Here is a 22,405-nt window from a genome sequence, read left to right as displayed (position 1 = left end):
CTAAACAGCTCCATGTTTTCACATTTTACAACGCGTTTTGAATTTACTAGAATTTTAAATAATATTTTAAACTGTGCTACAAGTCGTGTTGTGATTGTGATTTTTAATTATGATTTCGTACATAAACCGTAAGATTAGAAGAAAAAAATTACGAAAACAAATTATATCAAGTCTTAAAATGTTTTTTTTAAATATTTGGTAAACATTTATAAGCAATTGATTTGACAATTATTGATCATAATGTTACATGAAGCGCTTTTTGTAAATTAAGTCGACAGTCAAACAATTCATGTAACACAAATACAATTATATAGCATATATGCTCACATTTCAATATTTTAAAAATATACTAATAATATTCGCATTTGTAATAATTTTTTAAGTATGATTTTTTGGCCACTTTACCTTTGATACATTCCTCGATCAGTTTGAATTGCCTAAAGTCGGCTTACTAGCTCAGTTTAATTGTAACTTTGTTTCACTTATTTTCTTCACTTCCTTGTCGTAGTCGTCTGTCTGCTCATTGATTCCCGTTCTGCCTTACTCTATACTAATTATTTTTATTTATTATTATTATTATTATTCACACAAAAAATTTGAAGCCATATCACTGATTATATTACTATATTATATTGATTATATTACCCGTACCCATGAGTTAGTAGAAAATTATTTTTCGGATAAGTGAATGCTTGAGACTTATTTTGGTTTTTGTACTTATTTATAATGTATGTAGAGCCATATGTCTCCATAGTAAAACTCGTATAATTTACCCATCTGAATACGACTTTTTCTCAATTTAAAATACTCGTGTTTATTGAAAAATAATAAAATACGATGTTATATTTTTGTGTGTGGTTATAAGCAGTCGTCAATGCGTAAGTGATGGGAACATGTACCGGTAAAAGTGAATCTAATTTTAAGAACCGATTTATTCTTAAACCATTGCCAAAGTATTTAGTGGTCTCACCCTAATTTAAAGCCAGCTAGACACGTCTGAAGTGGATCCTTTGGATTGTCTCCAATTTATTGGCACGCGGCTGGAACATCCCACCAGCAGAGACTTAAGATAAGATTTTCTGTAAACTGTGTCTGTAACAAATTAGCAAATTGCGTTCGGCCACCACTCCTGATAACCACATTTAAAATATACATCCAATCCACCATACAATGATAAAATTACTTTAACAGATAATCTCTAGTCGCTTGTCCGGCCTTCAATGTGCGCACACCGCAAAAATAGCGCATCGTATCGAAGTTGAATTATACACGCAACACGGTGAATTGTGAATCACAATGTATTCCCAACGTACACATGATGGTCTGTTTAATAAAAATGATGACTAACCATAGGTTATCTTGTTCATATACCACAAAGAATACGTGTTTTACAGCGCAATAATATCATATTTTTTTTAAGTACCACTTTTTACAGAACCTCTTCAGTCGACAAACACGTTCGCTACATAATAATATCTCCATGTCGACTAGACGAGTAAATTATACTCTTGAAAGATATTTAAGTGTTTTTTTTTAAAAAAAAAAAAAACTTTTCGCTTTAAAAAATGTCTTCTACGGAAATAACTTTTACCGAGGTTTACAAAATAAATCATAAAAATCATTGAGATTTGAAGTAAACAGTGTATAGGATGTCTCTAGTATAGTAAATATTAAAGTTTTACGTGAAATAAATTGAATAGTTTATAGTAATTACATTTATTAATAATTAATAATAATTAAACAAATTTCACAACATATTGCTCTGATAACAAATTATATTTAAATAAGAATAAATTTATGCAAATATTATTCCACTGCAAATATACAAACTTATTTTACCATTATAACCTAGCTAAGTTTCAATATTAATGTCGTGAATGAAGTGAGTGATCTCAGTATAATTTTGTCATCCGATTTGAATTTCAAGCGTCACACAAAACTTATTTGCGCTAAACTCTCTAGAAATGTAGACTTTATAAAACGCAATACTTTGGATATGAATTATACGTGCGTAAACACTTTGTACTTTTTTATGGTACGCCTAACCTTAGAGTTTGGTTCGTTAATTTGGAACCTGCACCGAATAGGTTTTGAATACGATAAAATTGTAACAGTTCATCCGATATCGGGGATTGATCTTAGGCGAGTTTTTTTTTTACATTGAATTCCGCGATGTTTATCTAGACCTAGTTCACTATTCTCTCGCGCTTTATTTTTTTAAACTAATAACGTATTCATTTCAAACAAATCATATTGATTTTCTATGGTTTAATTTCTTTTCACGTGAGAATCCTATGCCACCTACGTTACAATTGTATATAAATATTGCAATTGCGTAGATTATATGTATAGACTTTTCATTTATGAAACTCAATATCGACATAAATGTATTTAGATTTACGTTTCAACAATTTCAATAATTATTTTTGTTATTAGTCTAATTGAATAATAGTTACGTACACAATATGATACTGCGAGTATCGTTGCGCATTCGAAATAATATACTTATGATTAGGCCGGTACATAATGTGTCGACAAATACTCCGATGGTTATAATGCTAATATTTGCACAATAATCGAAATATTCCAAACAGTAGCAATGCGTATGATTACTGTACGAGTATTATAAATTTTCTGCTACGCAATCGTGTACAGCTGTCGTTGATAGCTGCAGTGGACAGCATACGTGCGGGTGTGTGGGCAGTGTCCCGCCGAGTTATCGAATTCAAACACACCCGTTAACCCGCTCACGCTCCTCCGATTCAAATAGATCGCATTGCAAGCCGACAGTTTTTTGATACTGTTAGTATAATATACTGTAATATTATTATTTAATATTATATACATATTATAATATTATATTTTATTTAAGTATAATATTATTATACTTGTCGAAACATACGCAATATTATTATTACACAGCGAAATCTGTCAAAGACGGCAAATTGTCCATAGATAAAATAATATTTACTCCGCTGTTACAGCAATTCGTATTAAAAGCAGCATTGTGAAACTGGTAGGCTCGAAACTCGTCACAAATTGAATGATTTTCAGGTTCTGTGCGATTCCGCATCTTCGACTGTTTTCACTGTATATATACGTGTATATTAGTGTGCACGCGACGGGTTGAATATGTTTTTTCCGGTACAAGCAGTTATCAGCTGTAAGTTAATATTATACCCGGTTTGGTTTACGGTGCACCGTGGCAACCGCGACAAAGCTTGTTTTACGGCAGAAATACAATCGTAACGATGTTGTTGACCCAAGAAACATTTCTATTCTATTTTATACATACAATAAAATCCTTTTCATATTATGGCGTTGTTTTCGAATTAGCCAGCTTCGCTCAAGAGATATTGTATTTTTTAAATAAGAATTTATCGATTACTATATCGAGAAAGGTACAATAAAATTAAAAAAAGCTAAATTGTAGACAATTATACTGTCATATATGATAATATTTAATGATCTAATGATATTTATTTATGATTAATTTACGTTGTAAATACCTCAATTGATATTTATAAAAATCAACTTATGAAATAAAATAATTTTTAAGAAGTAAAAAAATCTGTACATACCTTGCCCATGCCCAAAACATTTTTGACTCTTAAAAATGGCATTTTTGAAAAATTCTTTCCCAGTCCACCTAACATATATAGGATAATTAGTACGAGTATATTTCCCCGAAATGTCAAATCAATCCGTATGGTATATTTTGGCTATGCGCTGATCAGTCAACGGGTGAATGGTATTTGAATTTAATATATGTAAATATATAATAACACTAACTCTATTCAAAGTCCAGAACACCCCTCCCTACCCATTCAATGTTTAAGGCTACCGCGGGTAGTTAAGTTTGATTGTTTGACCATGTATAGAATGCAATAGGTTTCCATCGGTTGGACCGCTGTCTAATTATAAATTATTAATTATACCCATGTATACATGTTAATACACTTGGTAATTCAATGCATTCAAATCATTACAATCGTTTGTTTCACCTGTTATGTACCAATAAATTGGCTCATAAAGTGAGATGTTTTATACATACAGTTATAAGTAAATTAGTGTACTATTTACTTTTATGTTTTTTTCCCCACTACACCGTAGGATATTGAAAAATAAAAAAATTATAAACAAATTATTACTCACTTAAATTTAAATAAAAATTAAAACCTCCTCCATAATATACTCTTTTATATTTAAAAAAAAATCAAGATAATCAGATGAGTAGTTTTAGAAAACGCGCGTGAAAAATATTCAATTTTCATATTATATATATAAATAGATGCATACAAATATATTCACTCATAGTCTAATTTTTTTTAGAATAGGGGTATCACCCCAATTGTCCCCTACCAGCGGGTAGGCAAATGTCACGGACCTCGGGACCGAAGGGGACCCCAGCGCTCCCAGCCCAACTTACAATACCTACCCTATTGGCTATTTCTACATTCGTTATTCGATTCAAAATTTCACAAAAATAAGTATATTATTTTGATATCTGAAAAAAAATACTAAGAAATACGAACCTTGTATTAGTACTATGCATCTATATGGTCTTAACGCTAATAAATAATAATATAATATCATTAGAGGCCCGATTTAAAAAAAAATATTATCTACAACAAATCTCATATGCGAAACAGTTTACAGTTATCAAACTGGTATACTAATACACTATAAATATTATTTTATATTATTGCATTTCATAATGAGTAATGGCTAAAAATAAAATGGAAAAATTTATAGTAATAATGCCTACAACAACAATACAGTTATATCATAGCTTCAGCCCTGTATAGTGTGCTACAATGATACAGTATAGTGTTCACAGTTACCAATTTTTGGATTTCGTTGAAACTGTGTCTTGTTTTTTATGTTCATGTTATAATATGATTCGTATTTTATTATTATTAAGTATTAAATTATTTAATATTTTTTTTTAACATATAGTAGTAACAGTTTATAATAAACGTGCTATTAAAAACAATACTAAAATACTATATTATTGACCAATAATAAAAAATGTTTGAGTAGACACTAAAAACTAAAAAAGAAGAAGGATATTCAAGAGATTATGTCAAAATTACTAAAAATCAACAAATTTTTTTCTACAATTCCTGCTGTTGTTCCTAGCATAGGTAAGTAAAAAATTGTTATTCTGGGCTGAAACAATGCTAACGCAGTTTTCACCTTGGTCTGGTTTTATACAGGAAAAAGTAGAAAATTGTAAAGTACCTATTATTTATTTATATGCTGATTGCTGAACAAAATTTACTTATTATACTTATTTACTATTTACTTATATATATATTATTATTATTATATCTTTAATGTGCGTTCAAAAGAAGTTAAACCATATTTTTACCCATAGGAAAAATCAAGGCCTTATTCAGTGCAGGGCAAGAGAGCATGGGCTAAGAGCGCAATTCTAAGATATTTTATTACTGCTTATATACTTTTTTTGAGGGCCCATATTAATCTCTGCACACGGGCCTCCAATGACCTACTTATGCCACTACCCCCTACCCTTATTTGTATTCATCATTTAAGAGTCATATTTTGGTGGTAAGATTAACATCATGTATCTCTTGGTGTATTAATTGCATCCAGCCTAACTAGTTCTTGGATGAGTGATTACCAAAGAGTTTAGGAGCGAAGTTAATACTAATACTAACACAATGCTGTTAATTGCTATGCTAAGTATTTCAACTAAAAAGAACTTTACGTCCTTCCCAATTTGTGTATAATGACTGCTATAGTTTAAATTAAAAATAAAATAAATTCCTTATCCAAATTTTATATATATATATATATATATATATATTTAAGTAAATCGGTTGATCTACTATGTTATTCAAATTTAATTCGACCAGATTATTCTTAATCACCGAATTTGATCAAAAAAAAAAATCTCTACATCCGAAAAAAGAGACAAGCGAGTTTAAATCAATTTTGACGAAAGCATTTAAATGAATAGACTTAATTTCATTAAAAATCGAAAATATTTAAAAAAAATGAACACAAAAATCTATTTTCTTTCCAATGCATATCTATACTTATTTGTGGTCTGTAGTTTCAACAAGTTATTGTTCTTTTTTTTTTTAATAAATTTGGTTCGGATGAGTGTTTTCTTAACATAAGTCAACAAATTTTAACGATAAATTTGCTGATTCCTGGTATAAACATGCATTTTATAAGTGTGATGACGAGTACGGTACGTTGATGACATTCGTAAATTTCATATAATCTCAATAATGGAATCGACTGCGAATTATTCCGACATATTGATTGTTGTTTTGACGAAATCGTACAAGGAATATGGCTTGAAGATTAAAATGACGAGTAGGTATTTTCTTCAGGGCACAATGTGAATAATATTCGAGATCGCGTGCTATGTACATAATTTACATATGTATTATAATATGTATATACCTAGGTTAAGCGGAACATTGTTTCAATCGTGTGCCAGACAAACAAAATTGTGTGAACTCGAAGTGACAAAATGTATAGGTTAACGGTTAAACTCAATTCAATTTTTATTTGTTCAAACACATTACTTTTATATAATGTAGCACGTTCAAATTTATTCCGAGTGTATGCATATATTCGTAATACATAATAAACACACGTTTTTTTTTTTTTTTTGACAAATAGAGTTGTTACTTAAAACAATACATTTAGTTGTATAGGTGGGGAAAAAAATAATAAAAAAATCACCGTATTTGTTTTTATTTTGTATGCTATTGTTGTATTCATAAAATCATAATTTTATGATACGATGGATATAATTGAGTACAATGAACTACCATTGCGATAAACATAATTTCTTAAGTTCTTCATGATAGTCACATTTAAGATATCTTTTAAAGTTACGATTTAGAGTATTTTTTAAACAATATTACAATTATATCAAAAACTGTATCCAGCTTCAATACATATTTTTGTAAGTTAAGTGGGTATGGAATAACTTAAATGTTAAAAAGTATACAGGTAAAAATAATTGCAATTTAATTAATTCAAATAAATGGACTAAGCAAAGTAATTAATGATTGATAAGCGTCGGTGGTTTAGTTTTATATGTAATTCTTCTTGGTATAAAAGGCTAGTTTATTGGATTTCGAGTAAATTAATTAAAAAAAAGTTAAAATAATGATATGATTTTTGATTGATAAATTGTGATGTGTTCGATAATTAATACGAACAACTAAATTAAAATTGTACTTCTAAAAGGATGTAGATACTGAGTATAAGTATATGAATAAATGACAAAGTTTAAAAAAAAAATTAACATAGAAATTTTTTTTTTTAGAAAATAGTTATCCGATTAATTTGTGAGAGCAAGAATTTTATTTTGTATCAAATTACATTAATATAAAATACACATCCATAAAGTAAAGTGATATTTAGGCAGTATCTCCTAAACAATATATACTCGTATGTCTTTAATAGTATGTATAATATGAGCACATAATAGTTTAGAATGAACATTTCTTTTCTGTTCTCACCCTACAAGGTGACGTATTAAAAATAGAAGGCATTTTAATTTTAATCTTAAATTTGAGTCTTCTATCTAATTGAACTCATATTGTTTGAAGAAAAAATAAAAAATTACCTAAAATATAATAATTTGAATAATACATATTATGTTATTTGTCCACAAATTATAATAATATATGAAACGCATTAATATAATACTGAATACATCGATAACCTAATTTCATTAAAAACCATAATTTATTAGTGTTTTGTTAACTGTAATCATTTATTAAGACTGAAAATGTTAACATTGTTATATTAAAATTAAAGTATTTCTCAAATTAAGTGCTTATAAATTGAAAGTTTGTCACTGCAGACATAAAGAATTTAAGGTGCTGAAAAGTTGTTTGTACCATTTTTATAATATGAAAGTCGAGTCAAGTAAATTGTAGACTATGGTTTATTTTTACGAAATTCATTGTAGTTTGGACGCTTTAAATCCCTTAAGGGGATACTACGTAGTTTCATGTGATATATTGGCTATAAGAAATTACTTTTCGGGTCAAAAGAAGACGTCCATTTGAGTAAAATCTCGAAAAATATAAAGTTAGCCGATTTGTCTTAAATAAAACTACTATAGCATCTATGATTTTTTTACATTTAAAATACACCATTTTCTCATCTCTTTGTAAGTACATTTTTCTTCGGACTGCATAAAATGCAAGTTATTTCAATTTTTATTAAAACTTGATGATGTTTTGAAAACTTATAGTTCAACTAAAACTTAATTTTCAATAATTGTGCATTTTCAATTTGATTAATTAAATTTTTTCAATTTTTAATTGACATTTTTATACTGCGTGAATCTGTGTCAAAAGAAAATAATATTTACTATTAGTGTTAACTCTATCAGTGGCGTATATAGGGGGGGGTTGGGGGTCCCCCCCCCCCCCCCGAAATTTATGGTTAGTACGACCCACGTGTGCATTTCTTTAATCTATGTATTAATTAAAACCAAACTGTCTAGTATGGGAAAAAAATGCTCTCTCCTAATTTTTAAGCAAATTATACGCCCGATTCTTACCTACGCTTGCCCGGTATGGGGTAATTATGCATCCTCGCACATCAAAAAAATGCAAATTGTCCAAAACAAAGTCTTCAGAATAATTGCAAATGTTCCGTGGTTTGTCAGAAATCCAAATCTGCTATTGATACTTTGAATAAACTATCCGTTGAATTTTTTCCAAATATATGGTGCTTAATGTCAATATTAGTAACTTTACCAGTCTCAACAGCGTCATCAGAAAGATCGTTTTCGATATTGAAAAGATTGAAGTCGTGCTTGAGAAATAGTACAAGCAAAAATCGACTAACAGGATTAGCTCTCATGTCAAGTCATCGAAGTATTTCAATAAACTGATGAAGTGATAAATAATCTTGTAAATATACCTCGAAAATAGACTTTGTCTTGTAATTAAATTTATGTATTCTAATTTTCATAGTTATTAAAAATAAGTTAATTTATAACCTTCATTTAGTATTTATTTTTTCATAACCCCCTCCGAAATTAATTTCTATATACGCCACTGAACTCTATCAGTTACTTATCTCAAAAGTCAAACAAATAATAATATAAGAACTTTATTACATGCAATTTAAACAAGATTTATTAAGTACTTTATACAAATCTAAAATAAAGCAATGAAAATATTATTATATGGGAATTAAATCATACTCATAAAAACTGTGATGATAAAATACAAATAAAACACTGGTTATTCGTAAGATCATTGTTTTTTTTTTGAAAAACTTACATATTATTATATTATCTTATGTCTTATTTAAAATTTTCATGAAAATATGAACACTTTGAGAATATTGAGATAATTATTACATAACGTAGTACATTTAATTTATTTTATTATATTATATATTATATTATATTAATTATAATTACGTATATAATTTTAAATACACAATATTTAATAAATTTGTATTGACCTGAGTTATTTAATTTACTTTAAAGATTTATGGTCAACAATATTCAATTTAAATTTAATACTTTATATATATTAATTTTAAATATTAGGTATGCCACATACTAGAATGAAAAGTAAAAGTAAAATATGTAAAGTTCCTAAGCAATTTTTGATAATTGTGAAGTCATCTTAACGATATAATATTTAAATGCTATTATTTAGCTCACCAAACTCTTCACGAACGATAGGTATACAAGGTGTTCAACATTTTTGTGTCAGTATATTATTGCTAATAACAGTTTTTATTTGAATATTATTATTAACCTATCATGCATAATTTTACAGCTAAAAACTATTGGCATGCATATGACTATCAAAAAAAAAAAAAATCATTAATATCTAACAAACAGCTCGTTTTATTTTGTTTTAACATCAAGCCGCTCTTATTGAAAAATCTTTTATAAATATTGTTAGAACATCCGTTGTCATTCGCATTTCTTCTAAAATCTTGTAAACGAGACGATCTTGGCAAGATAGAAAAACTCCAACAAAATATGTACTAAAATACTTTTTAAATATTATTTTATTATTTTTCTCGGGACTTTAAGAGAAAAATTCTCTTCGTGCCACAACAGAATATTTAATCAAATATTTGTGTTTCCAGAAAAACTAAATAAATAAACCAGAATATACAACCTCATACTTTAGAATACCATGTAAACATTTATCCATGGTTAAATATCGTGTTGTCTATGAGTTATTAATTATGACTTTTTCGTATTTTGCTTACCAAATTAATCAACAGAAAATCGAAACAATTACAAATTTCAATGGATAAGATAAATAATTATAATATACCGTTGTAACATGACGGAATATGGTATAGTTTTTCGTTTGAAGTCCGTGAATAATTACAAAAAGAAAAAAATTTCTTTAAACAATGTCTCAATGAAAATCAATTAACAAAATTATAAAAAAAGCTACTCGTATGAAATATTTATTTTGGGACATTTCCTATCGATTACATTGTTACACTGTCTTTTTACGGAATAATTGTACAATATTATACCGAAGGTTATGGAGAGAGTTATATTCGAGAGTGCTTTTGTTTTACTTAATTCAACGGTCGTTGCGTACTTGCGGTTTAATAATTCTTCACACCAACATCATCTCAATACTACAAGTGATTTGGTATTACATACAATGACAATTGTATCAAATACAAACTTACCTTTACGTGTCTACTATTTTACTCCCTCTCAATGACTCAATGAGGTGACAAGGTACGTTAAAATTTATCTCTTAGTCATTCAAACACCATATATTGCATTGATTTGCTCGTCGTCCGTCGCATATAAAAGTGTTGAAGAAAAAAATGTGAGATTACATCATTACGATTGACGACAACGCAATTGACGAATTATGATTGGTTTTTGAGTATAAAATAGACACAAAACTGTTTATGTTATTGGATATTCAAGACAGAGCCACGTGTTCTTGCATTTGGCTGCTGGAAAATTATCGTAATTAAACGGTACAAGTAGGTGATCTGAATCACAGTTTCCGTCTTGTATCGATTAAAATATACTAGTACAATACGTATCCGCAAAAAATTGTCGTCTATAACGAAACGGAACGAATAATTTCCTAAATGTTTGTTGAACATTGAGAAAACGTGCACGTGTTTCATGGAAAATAATATTAAAATACGATTCTAGACACGGGAGACATCGATGTTCATTATTTTATAAATGTAATTTTTTTAACACACGTATATTTCTGTACACAAATCGACATAATAATAATTCGTGTAATATTTAATAGTTTCATAGAAATTTTTCCGTTTAAAATGCGCACATCTATGATATATTCCATCTGTTCTGGATTTTAAACTTTGAAACCCTTGTACGACATAGAGCGGTATTTCCATGCGGTATTTATATATTGTATGACGATTGTTTTAATATTGTAAAAAACTTAAAATTATAACATATTATTGATTCGGCATTTTGACGTAATGTATCATGTATAGTGTGGAATAATAATAATATTGCTGATTTAAATAAAATGTTATAACATTATGGTCCTTAAATGACAAACTACTACAGTTCATAATATTATATTTCTATCGTGTAGTGAAAATATTAACGTTTTATTTTATTTTTGTTTATTGCATATTTCAACGAACTGATACAACATTTTTGTTTTTGGAATTTATATTTATACGCTGTCTACAAAAATTCGACTTTTTTACACTGTTCTCCATTCATAGACCGAATTCACAGAATAAAATATTCACTTTAAATAACCGACATGTAAAAGTGATATAGTTCCGAATCATTTATAGTGCGTTTTTACAAAATTGTTTATATGTTTACCGCGTTATCAAGGATATTTTATTACATGAAATGAATTACTGAGTTTTCGGTACGTTTTATTTTTTTAGTTATACTAATGAATCATGTTTACTAGGTATGGTCTTGACGTACAAAAAATATTTCAAATCGTCTTAATATACATCGAGCAATATCGCACATGCGAAATGTAAAAATCTTGAAGATAGTGATAATAATCTTATAATGTTGAACGGTCATGCATGTGATTGTTTTATCATTGATTATTTATTCGATAAAAAATTAATACATGGTTGAATTATTTATAAATATTAAATCACCTGAAGACATAATGTTTGGTTATTATTGATAGTTCCATACGATTTCAGGACAACATATTATGGATTGGACGACACTACATAAGATAGATTCGAAGACAACTGTTAAACAATGCGAATGTAAGACTATCTGTATTGTTGGTATCAACACGTATATAGAGTGTATTGGTCACAACATATACGAAGAAAATAAGTTCACAACTTAGTTATACGAGCGTTGTACTTTATGCACCACGTATTTCTGTGTGTGTGTAAGATAAATACAAACAACCTTTTTACATTTTTAGTTTTACACAGAAAATCACCCATTTATAAATGTAATGTATACCAGCAGGCGATAAAGTTACAATTATTTAAATTTCTATTCGATAAAAGCATGTTTAGATGTTTAATCAAATTTAAGTGACGTTTAATACGGAATAGAAGGAAGTGATGGTGAAACTAATAATTTTTTTCAAATTTATTTAAATCGCTGATAACGTAAAGAGTAAGTATATTTTGGTTTTCTTTTATGCTTGTTACATGTAATATAATAAAAGTAATAATAATAATAATAATGAATTATTTATATTATTATTTATGTAATTGTTCATTTATTTGTGAAAGTAATCATGATGGTTATACATGTACACTATATTAATTAAGAACAATAGGGTATTATAATATAATACACATAAATCGTTGTAATTCATTATATATATACAAATATCATCTTTTTTTTTTGCATCAAAGTAAAATATCACGGTAATCAAATTATAACTGTAACAGAAAGTTTTTGTTTTACTTATTTATGTTTTTTTTTCAACGTGTTAAATCCCTCAGCTACCCACACTTTCAAAACCGTAGGATATTAATCTCGTTCTAAAGAAATTGTTTCGCTCATTGTTTATTCGAATACCGGCTGCTTACTCCGTACTGGATGTTTTATCCAGATTTTTCGCCATACAAACTCTCCGGCTGATCTGGATAACAGAGTGCGGATGGTGTCATCTTCATATTCTCATAACGGAAAATACTGTACGACAATGGTTAAGTACGGATTCCGATCGACATGTCGTAACAGCGGGATTTTATAACCGAGTTTTCATTTAATCTCGAATGCCGTTTGCCCGCGAATTTATATTTTAGAGCACGAGTGATCCGCAGTACGGCACAGTAGCCGGTATTCCATTCCACTACCAACGGTGTCGGCAACTGACGGAAAGCAGAGACCACTGGACTGTCAACAAATCTTATTTTGATAAATAAATTAAATATTTCGAATATTACTTATTAATAGAACTATGAAGAAAAAAAATGAAGTATATATACATTATATTATACTTCATTAATCGCGCTATAATATTTTTAAAAAAAATCTGTTCAATATTGTAATTTAGATTTAAATATTTCAGTCATAATATTATAGTGAATAATACAATAAATCACATTTTTTCCTCTCTACCTCGGTTATTTATTATTTTCAATCTTCCGGACTCCAAATGAAGTAGCTTGCAGACCCCTATCCGATGCCGACACGACGAATGTTATTATTTCCCGAAGAACAAGTAGTTAATTTTACCTTGAGCGATATTGAGTTTTTGTCACCCATACTACAATTTATACCAAGTTCCAGCTTCGATCGAATGCAGGTTAGACTAGGTATTATTTACGAATATTAGATGACTAGTGCGACGTCCCAGTGACAGATTTATATCAAATACCAGACCATTCGACAAGCGTATATCATCTCCAAAGAGAAAAGGAAAACTTCGAAATAAATTAAAACAAGACTGTGACACAGATAAAATATAGAGTGACTGAAGTACATCACATTCTGAATGCGATCGTTTCGTACTGTCCGACAATAATCAAACAAATTCAATATCGTTTTTTTCCTCTTGGTTTTCACTTCGTAAAAAATTGATTGAAACATTTTATTGCTTGTAGAAAAAACGTATACCGACCGTTTTCAAACAATTCACTGTAATAAGTCATTATTGTTTTCACTAATCGATTATCATTATGCCGAAACACGTTTCTGTTTGGTTACATCTTTTCGTCATACATAGTTTGCTTTCGATACACAATATTCATAACTTTATAAATAGCAATTTATCTCGATTACAATAGATAAACATGACAATTTCGTTTAAAAAAAAATTAATTTTAAAAATAGATAACAAAAATCGTATAATTATGCTGTTTATAGTTTATCTACATCTATAACATTATTATATCTTGATTGAACAATTTAACTTAATATTGGCTGAACCAAATATATAAGATGACTGACTCTCAAAAATACATTTTTTTGAACGAATGGAATGGATGGTATAAGTGCATCGCTGCCCCTGATTCTCTGAATGCAATATAAAACGAGTGGTGTCTTGACTAGATATATTTTTTTGCCTGCGTGCATGCCATTGAAAAACTGGATGATGAATCGTATTTTACTACAACATATGAACGTGTTTAGAATAGAATGGTATCAGAATATGAGTAGAGTAAAAATAAAAAAATAGGTCACTGCGAGTACGGCAGAATCAGATTACATCCACGGTAGTGGAGTATGTTCTGCTTTTTCAAAACAATAAACGATCACGTATTATTATTATACGACTGAACAGTACCAGTAAAGTTTCGCTAAAGCGTAGTGTAACCCGTATAATATTGAATTATTATTTATTACGTACAATACTATAATATTGGAAGAGGCGAGCAAACGGTTGCTCGAATATTGTTATCCGCGGTATATCATACTATGTATTATTATCATCAGTGAAAAACTTCCGCGACTGTGCAACTCTGTTCTGATTGCAGTTTACTGACCGATAATTGCCTGCATTACAACACGCTCATATACATATGATGTGCATACGAGTCGTAATCGCATGTCGGGTCGGGTCAGATGATCGAAATTGTGTTGAGGCTTATATAATCTATAACCGTTTATCATCATAACTTGATGTTCCCCCCTCCGTTATCAATATTATATATTATACCGTGCAATATTTTGATTTTGTAGTACGAATTATGATCACTTTATTTTTTTTTTCGTAAAAATTCTGCGATTTCTAGCGCTGGCCCGACGAACCGATCTGAAAATCGACGCGCGTGTATCGTGTAAGGATGACCCGCGAACATACTAGTATTCAAAATTGCTTCATGAAGTCCATCGTTTTCTCCTCATTGCTAGCTATTTGCATACAGCTTTGGGCTTTTATCCGTTACTGTGACCGAATAAGCCCCACGGTGATTTCTCGATCCAATGCCATCGATTTGTGATCCGACGATCCGACGCAGTAACCGCGTTCGGTTGAAAAACGCTTTTTCTGCGATCTGTGAAAACATCTTATGCGTATTGCAAAGCGAACTATGGCCGCATGTGAAAATAAAATATCGTACCGACCTATTTTATGTTTTCAGGTGCTTAGTATTTTTCTGTAAAATTTTTTTAGTAAAGTGTAATGGACAATTAAACAATTAAATTAGGTGCACGGTCCTATTGGATCATTCAACTTTTTTACTTTTTTCGCAAAATAAAAGAAAAAAATTCTCTGTTCAACGACACGTCGAAATAAATGGGACAGTTGATCTGCACATTAATATACACCTTCCTCAAATGGCTTTAAACGGGGTTCTCAAATTCTCTGGCACGCAGACATCGTATTTGATACCAGGCACCTGGAACCTAAGCTGTCTGCAATGCATTTGACCCATCCTAGCGATTGGGTTTTTAATCCAAAATAAAAGTCGAGTGGCGAGATAATAGGGATTTGAAACGAATACCTTTCAATTATAAAAAGCGATAATAGCCAAAGAGGTTTGAAAAACGATTTTGGATGACAGACAGTTATGCAGAGTGTTTATTTACGAACATTAAGACCTAGTGGAATAATAATAGCTATTTATCTGAAGTCATCGGAACGCCATTCGAGACGTTATAAATCATGAAATCCCGTACTTATTAACATAAATATACCATGAGAGAAACCTAAATGAAACAAGTGTCTTTTACAGTGTACGGTTCCCCATTGAAATAGTTAAGTTGTACGGAAATATTGTTGAATTTTGATACTCTAAAAATTTTTGCTGAATACAAAAATAATAAAAAAGGGGGAGAGGGAGACTTAATTGAAGAGCCAACACAAACACTTATGAACATTTCTCGTTTTCCGCAGCATTTCAACGTCATCGCGACAGTGAATCCCTATGATATAATTTATCGAAAAATTCAGCTGTCGGTCATGTAGAGCATTCCAGTGGGCAATAATTTTATCTGTGCGTGATTGTATAACATATGGGATAGGCCAACACGTTATTTTATAACACGTCTTCGGTTCTTTACACCGTAATGGTACCAGTACAGTTATAGTTAAAGGACGACGTGCACTTTAGTTAGTTACGATATAGTTTTATTTTTCGCTTCATTTCGTTTTGCTACACACTTCCGTTGCAATAAACATGTCCGTGCGATTCGCGCAAAAACGTCTCGGTGTGGTCTTTGTTTTTCTAAATCATTGTTTTTCGTATTTCCCGAATGATAAAACTGCTAGTTTATATTATTAGTACCGCAGTGAAACGATTTAGTCTCCTAATCGACGTCATAACTAGTGGGAGAAAAAAAAAGAGCCGAACGCATGTACGGGACAAACGGTTTGGCGCCAGAAATATGAATTTACAACATCTGCATTTAAACGAATACGAGAAAAAATAATAATAATAGTAATAAAAATCTGTGCAAACATTGCCAAACTGGATCGTGTGATGCGACGACACGGAATATTGTGCCGGAGGTTTCCGTTTAGTGTAAACAATTCGTTAGCTTTCAATAAAAATAAAATATGAAAAAAAGAAGAAAAATCAATTCTCTTGGGTTACAAAAGAAAAAAAAATATCCGTGTTTACGAGTAATGCTTTACATATTATGTGTTACGCCTGTAAATGTCCCGGATGTTGTAGTTTGAAATCGGAATAATTGGACTTTTTATAAAACGCCTTTACATTTCTAGTCATTACACGTTTTTTTGAGACTTTTTTTAATATATGAATAACAAAATATTATTTATTTTAATTAAATTAATTCATTTATACGTGGTAATATTATAAAATATAAAAATAAACATAGGATTATCGAACATTTTTTACTATTATAGAATTTAACAATTTCAGAAATATTTAATGAGTACTGGCTTGACAGAGACAATTTACATTTTTATTATAAATTAAGTATTAATATAATAAACAGCAGAAATATTTGATTACAATTGATCTAAAAAAAATTTAAATTACATAACTGCCTTTATCTATAAAACGACTTTGACTAATAATAAGTTGCTTTTTCAACTGTAAGTTGCATAGGTATTTTTTTAATTAATATTTTTATCAAAATAAGCATGATAAAATATCTCTGATTTTCTATGTTGTATGGAAAATATAAAAGATAACTATGCTCTCAAATAATTGTATACGGCTGTAACACGATTGCGCCCGTCCTACCTTTTTATATGAAAAAAAATATAACACAATTACGCCCAGCAAAGTAGCTCGATAGAGCTCCGTGAAATATAAGGTCTTGCCTTTCTAACACGAGGTCCGGGTTTTGTAGCCGAAGCCAGATCCCCCACACACCTTCTATTAACGCGCGGCGCTATTCAAGAGGCATAGGCGATGCAAGCCCCCCGAGTGCCCAGGGAGCCTGGGTCGTCAAACCGGACCACCAGCGGCGGACTGCCGACTTCCGTACCGTGAAAGCCCCCAACTAGAGGGACTCCAAGCGACCGGTCACCGCTCGGTAACTAAAAAGCGAGAACCATAAGCCCCATCGAGTCCGACTTCAGTTTTGGCTGGGCCAAGCTTGATGTGGCGACAAGACGCGTAAGACACACGCCGGTTTGGGCTAACCACACGTCCCGATGTACCATTCGTGTTAAGCGTCTAAATGGTCGGACATATTTCGATGGCGGAGGTCAACCCGCCACCTACCGTATTAATACAGGCATACCAATACCGCCGCCGTCATAGCTTCCTGGGAAGCTAAACTGACGTGAAACGCGACAGCCCGCCCGGAAGTTGTAAGAACAAACGCTTCCGATTTACTGGGGCGGTCACACCAGTAAACCACCAGCCTCCGACTCTGGGCGGGTTCGGAGTAAATTTTGATCGCACGGTAGCCCCGGAGCTCTGGGCACACCATGCGTTTTACGTACCGGTCACGCGTAGGTGGAGCTCCCACCTTGTGCCGGCTTATGCGCAGGTTCGCTGTCCAGGAGGACTATTCATTATATTTCTCCCATTTTCCCTACCATGGGGAAATATTTGAATATCACTATCCGCAACCTGTGGACTCGTACCGTCGCGTGAACCGTCGCGCCGAAACCGCCTTCGAATCCGAGAACAAGCCGGCCACCCTAACCGAACCGCTCCTCAAGGATCCGACGCTGGTTTTACCGATAAATTTGCCTTTCTAATAATGTTCAAATATATTATTTAAAAATAAAGTCGGAGCGTAAAACTCAAAGCTTAAGTTAGATTAGATTATAATTTTAACAATTTTCCTTCTCAATTTTACAGGCTTAGGACTGACAACAAAATTAAATTGTTGGTTTGGTTAAAAATTGTTTTTTATAGATACATTAGTACACATTAACATATACTTTTTAAAACTATTAATGCATTTGTTTTTTAATCAATAAGATAATAATATTTTTCCAAATATACATTGTGGTGACGTAAACAACGCACCGCGAATCGTCTAAGTTGTTTACAATATTGTCAGTGGATAAGGGGAAATCCCATGTTCTAGAATATGCGATGATTATCTCGTTAAGGTAATTTCGAGAATGTTCTAGACAATCGACGCCGATATATATATACCGGCTGGTCAGACGCTCATTCAATCAGTCCGTGAGTACAATCCTCGACACCGTGAATTACACTCCGCGATATATTCGGCAATTCCTCCGCAATTGTAAGGCGTATCGATATTTGTACATACATATTTATATAATATAGTGTTCATTTTAATTAAATTAAATTGTGAGTGACTTTTATTACTTAAATCCCACAACATAATATATAAAATCACGAAAATTAACGAATTACATTTTTTTTTTAATTATAATTTTTGTCTATATATACATAAAAGAACTCAATAAATCACGAAGCTACGAATTAAAATTTTATGGCACAAAATTTATTATTTGTATTAATAATTTGTATATATATTATATATATTATATTTAGTATGTAAATAAATAAATACGTGTTATCAGTACTATAGGACATAAAGCCTGTTGGGAAGGAAAATTGTTAAAATAATAATCTAACCTAACTTAAACTTTGAGTCTTACACTCCGGCTGTATTTTTAAATAGTATATTTGAAAATTGTTAGAAAGGCAAGACCTTATATTTCACGGAGCGCTATCGAGCTAATTTTCTGGGCGCAATAGTGTTTTGTTTTTTTTTAATATAAAAAGGTAGGATGGGCGCAATCGTGGTATACCGATTTCATATTTTTATTAAATAGATAAATTAAATAAATAAAAAATAAAAATAAATAGATTTAATATAATTTCTTCAGTTGGTTGTTGCTGTTATCTAAACTTATTTTTCATTTATAGTAATAATCTATGATAATAAAGATAATGTGTGCGATATGTCTAACAAATTAAATTAAAACTTGCCTCACTTAACTTGATCCATATATATATATATTTAAGATATTTTCGAGTTAATGAAAAAAGTAAAAAAAAAAAAAGTTAAACATTTACACATATATATTAACACAATCTGTTACAGTTCGACATGATGAACAATAAGTGTTAAAACTAATAGTTTTTAAAACAAAAATGAATAATTCTCTCAATGGGAAAGCGTCAAACAAATATTGTTTAATTATTTTTATTAACTTTAATATTATATTTTCATATTATACTCGTAGTTACACAAAACATTGTTAATATATTATTTTTCAAGTGAAATTAATGTTCAATTTTCAGGACCATGATTTTACTTTATTTCTCAAAAACTAAATTTGATTATAAGTATGGCATACCATAATTTTAGCCAGAAAATCAAAATATTATGTGATTTGTAAGACTGAAATATTTCATAATTTTGTGTACATGTGATACTGAAAATATTTAGTACTCGTAAATAGAGTAATATGTATATTATAAGTCACATGGAGATATAAATACAAATATTTGTATGCCGTTATACTTAAAATAGTTATAATTATATAAGTAGAAAAAAAAACTACTTTAGGTTAAACACAAATAGTATAAGATAATTAATTGGCTTATTATAATAATTTAATTTTATGAAAATATTAATCCACTTTGGTGCAGTAGACTAGATTATTTTTAATAATGCATAGTATAAGGCCGTCCTCCCACTAGGGCAACGCGACGCGACGCGACGTTTACGCGACTAAAAAAAATAGTTGCCTAGCAAAAAAATCGTACGATCTGATTTCTGGAGTTCTGCACACTATAGACGATGTTTCAGCAACTAAAATTGGTCAGTTGCAAACATGTCGTCCCCTGAAGATGACGATATCATTGCATTATAATGGTATTATCAAAACCACAAGAAACGAAAAAACGAAAAGGAGATATTGGGTACATCCATACATACAGAATAATATTAACTGTCGTATTTTTGTTGCCGCAAATTGTTCTTATTTTATTTTTAGCATTTATTTTATACCATAATATAACATATTATGTTACAATAAATTATATGAACTAATAATAAATAGTATTACCTGTTTCTTTAACTTCTTCTGCAACTTTTGACTATGCCTTTTCTGTTAAATCTTTTCTGGCATATTCTGGTAATTTGTAATTATATAAACACGGATATTTTTCCACAGCCTCAACTAAGTTTATAGTTAACACACACTCTTTTTTCGACATAATTTTATAATTATAGTTATCTATATAATAATTATATTATATAATACTATTACAATGAAAAAATAAAATATAATGAAATAAACACGAGTATAATTCAAGTGATGTAGTGGCAACATCAAGTAACTGACAGCACTAGTCGCGCGCGATTAGTTGTTGTCGTGTCGCGTCGTAGTCACATCGTGTCGCGTCAGTGGGAGTCCCCGATATATTTATCCGTGTTTTATAAGACAAACGATTATCACGCGATATTTATTTAAAATCGCGTCGCGTCGCGTTGCCCTAGTGGGAGGACGGCCTAATAAACATTTTTGAAAAGTCAGTTTTCATTATTTACAGGGGAGTTAGTCCCGGTTTCGTTTTATATGTATAAAGTTTTAAGCAAGCCATTTTGAAATGTCACCAGACCATATAAATATAGATAGACGTATGTATATGCGCATTATCCTGCTTTCAATTATTTCCATAGGTACATCATAGACAAATTATTGCATAAACATAAATAATTAAAAGTAATTTAAAAACTAAAATATAATAAATAATTAATTACCTTATTTGGGAAAACCAATAATTGATCCATAAAAAGCTAAAAAAAAAAATTCATTGATGAATAAAAAATGTACATAATATATACATTTATAAATTAATGTTTATTTTTTATACTTATAACTTTTGTAAACACAAGGCACTCAAAAAACAAAAAAAAGGTTAAAAATGTGTATATCGGTGATTTTTAAATTTAACTAATGAGCTTTTTCTACATTGATATTGTTAACTTCTCCTATTTTAACAAAAAGTACCATTAGATCGTTTAGCCTTTCATCACCCATGGTATCAATGCGTAAATAGGACTTAACTCTTTAAAGCGAAAAAAAACCTTTCATTTAATGTCGTTGTAGTTAATTAAGTTCTTCCAATGAAATAATTTTTGAAGTTTTAACAGAAGCGATAGGAAAATATTTCAGGCAATGGTGTCTAAATCAACATCATTGGCTTTTTCCTGCAGTTAGAAATTTCATTAGTATGTGTTTGATACTCAATTGCACTTTGCATGTTTGGTAAGTTGGAAGTTTCTCGTTGTTCCTTAAGTAGCTTTTTGTATGGCCAATTTGTAGCTAATTTTTTATAGTGCTACGTTTATTTTCTATGCATTTCCACCGGATGTGGTCATGACATTTTATTTCATGCAGTTTATCATGTTATAGAATGTTTAATTGCCAATTATTGTAACATTGGGCTTTAATTTATAATCGAGCATTATTTTTTGATAATATTGTGATTAGAGGCAAGGACAATACTTCTTCAGCTTCTATATCTGTACTTTAATTTTTTTAATATTTGCTATGCTCTTGAATCGAACATATCTAGA

The 22,405-nt window shown here is 30.2% G+C and overlaps 1 protein-coding gene and 1 long non-coding RNA gene across 4 annotated transcripts in view; one reads left to right on the top strand and one right to left on the bottom strand.

The window, feature by feature from the left end:
* LOC112693451 (alkaline phosphatase-like) overlaps positions 1 to 22,405 on the top strand; it is a 326,574-nt gene that overhangs the window by 171,900 nt on the left and 132,269 nt on the right. The gene's annotated exons all lie outside the window — the stretch shown is intronic.
* LOC112693452 lies at positions 261 to 1,303 on the bottom strand. The gene is made up of 3 exons (XR_003149479.1): positions 971 to 1,303; positions 652 to 913; positions 261 to 550 (listed from the first exon to the last, which is right to left on the bottom strand). It is a non-coding gene; the product is annotated as an uncharacterized LOC112693452 (long non-coding RNA).

Source organism: Sipha flava, unplaced genomic scaffold (genome assembly GCF_003268045.1).
Source record: "Sipha flava isolate LNK unplaced genomic scaffold, YSA_version1 87_pilon_pilon, whole genome shotgun sequence".
Classification (NCBI taxonomy): Eukaryota; Metazoa; Arthropoda; class Insecta; order Hemiptera; family Aphididae; genus Sipha; species Sipha flava.
This window is presented reverse-complemented; position numbering and strand designations above follow the sequence as displayed.